The following is a 2707-nucleotide window of genomic DNA, read 5'->3' as shown; positions in this document are numbered from 1 at the left end:
GGATTGAACTCAGGCCCTTGCGCTTTCCAGGCAAGCGCTTATTCTACTGAGCCATCTCCCTGGTCCCTTAGATCTCGTTCTAGAAGAATGACACGAATGTCCTTCAGACACAGTTGTGATGGTTGGAAGGGCTCACAGTTGTGCATTCCTGATAGGTTTTCCATCCTGGAGTTTGCAAGTCGTTCACCTAAAACCTTCTTTCAAGTTTTTGCCTTGCTCTGAGTGGTGGTGCACACCTGTAAGCCCGGCACTCAGGAGGCTGAGGCAGGAAGACTGCTGGGAGTCTGAGGCCAGCCTAGGCTACAAAGTCAATTCAGGGCCAGCCTGCATAGTGAAACTCTATCTCAAAATAAACAAAAGTGATTTCAAGGCCAGCCTGAACCGCACAGTGAAATCCTGTCTCAAAAACACAAAATAAATAAATAAAATAAAGGAAAGAAAAGAAAAAAAAAAAATCCAAGGTTAAGATGAAAACCAGCCAGGGAAGCAATCAGATTCCAGGAGCCTACATAAGAAGTACCTCGATTAAAGGAGCTGCGAACAAGAAATCCAGGAATATTTCACTTTCAAATACTTCCTAGTTGTCCAGAGTAGCTGTCTGTCTTCTCTCTCCCCCATTTCCCTACCTTCAAATAAACTGTCTTCTTTTATTAAAGAAGAAAAGGAGGAAGAGGAAGAGGAAGAAGAGAAAGAGAAAGAGGAAGAACAAGAACAAGAACAAGAAGAACAAGAACAAGAAGAAAAAAACAGCATTCTTTAAATGGTTGGCTTTTGTTTGCAAGCCCAGCTAATATGGCAGCAACCAAGGATTCCAGTGTCTGAGCATACAAAAACCGCCTGCTTATTGTGCTAGAAACAACACTTAAAGTGAAAGCTTAAAAATTTAGAGACTACTAGATTACACTCAGGACTCTGTACTAACTCTATAATGATCTTTTTGTTTGGTTTTAGATTTTGAGACAGGATCTTGCCATGTAGTTGATGCTAGCTAGCCTTGAACTCCCCAGGCTGGCCCCAAACCTGCAGCGATCCTCCTGCCGGAGTCCTAAGCGCTAGGATTAGAGCCCTGTGCTAACACACCGGGCTCCCACACAAACTTTGACTCTTCTTTGTTCTTTTAGTTTGCTTGTTTGGTTAGCTTATGGATAGGTTCTGTCTTTGTAGTTCAGATGGGCCTTGAATTTGCTATGTAGCCCAGGCTGGCCTTGAACTTGAACACTCCTGGCTCAGCCTCCTGAGTGCTGAGATTAAAGGTGAGCACCACCACACCCAGCTCCTTTATTATTATACTGTTCTTGATATTTAGAAAAAGCATATTTGTCACAGAAAACTTAGTTTTTAATCTTACATCTGAATATATATGTACATATAGTGGTTATCTATAACTAAAAGTAACATACATATATATTCAGTTGTAAGATAAAAACTATACGATCGGAGATTTTATTTTTATTTTGAAAAGGTAGCTTTTTGTTTACAAATTTGTTAAAAACTAAAAACTGTTTCTGTGAGAAAATGCAGTGTCTTAAAGAACAAAACGCCTTTCTATGAAATAGAAATCCCAATTTTTTTATATACTAAAAAACATGAAGCAAGATATTAAATGGATTTGAATGGTGTTAGTAAAAATGAGTCTTTTCTTCCCACAAATCCGAAGTGACTAGTGTAGCCTCTACAGAGTTGCCAATTCTGGAACTGGAACAAGTTGTACAAGAGCCAAACTCTGTATAAAGTCCCATAAAACAAAGAATGGAGTCCCCTGCATTTACCATCCTGACAGGAAGACTGCAACCCCAGCCTTTCCTACTTGACTTACAGGTGACCCTGGGGTGGATGGGGCAAAAATGAGGGAAAGAAGCACACACGTGAGACACCCATAAACTAGAATCTCTCGGATGGAGAAGCCCTAGGTCCTCTCTCCCCATGGCCCATACATTAATCTGCTCTACAGCATCCCTGCCATGGGGCCATGTAGCTCAGGCTTGGCCGCTCTAGTAATCAGGAGCTCACTCTCTCCATTTTCTTTACATGGTGCAAAAATCTAATTTTAGCTTATTAATCTGAGTCACACGCAGTGGAACCATTGAGAAATATGCCCGTATGCTGTCTACTTGACGTCCCCCCAGGAATCAGAATGCATTTATCACATTTTCGTCATAATTTTCTCTCTAGTCACTTCTCTGAACACACTGAGAACCTTGTTCCTCCAGGGCAGAACTGTACCATTGCCTCCCTCGTTTCATGCTGCAATGGCCTAGGTTATAGAAAGATGGCTGCCCCCCTAGCCAGTCTCTTCTGGGACCAGCTGAGTAGAAGCCCCCTCTTTGGGCTAGAAATGATATCCAGAAACAACCAGACAGAGAGCTGCCTGCTCTGGGGGGGCAGATCTGCTCCAAGTTGCGCTTAATGAAGATCAGTGTCTCTAGCATTCAGCTTAGTCCTGAGTAGTTTGTGGTGGGGCCCACTCAGTTCTGGCTCCAGGCATTCAGCTTTGGCTTTAGTACTGTCATCCTTTGCTGTAGTTCCACTCAGCTGTGGGCCTCTGTGGTTAGTGTGGTAGGCAGCTGAATTAGATAGAAATATTATAGGCAGTCAGAGAGGGCCAGGCTGTCAAGGAGACAAGATGGAAGACAAGGTGACTTTACATCTTGGAAAAGACAGACACTCCCATATGGGCCACACCTCAAGACAAAAGAGGAAGCACAGC

This window comes from Octodon degus, unplaced genomic scaffold (genome assembly GCF_000260255.1).
Source record: "Octodon degus isolate 3935 unplaced genomic scaffold, OctDeg1.0 scaffold00002, whole genome shotgun sequence".
Classification (NCBI taxonomy): Eukaryota; Metazoa; Chordata; class Mammalia; order Rodentia; family Octodontidae; genus Octodon; species Octodon degus.
Note: the sequence above shows the minus strand (reverse complement) of the source record.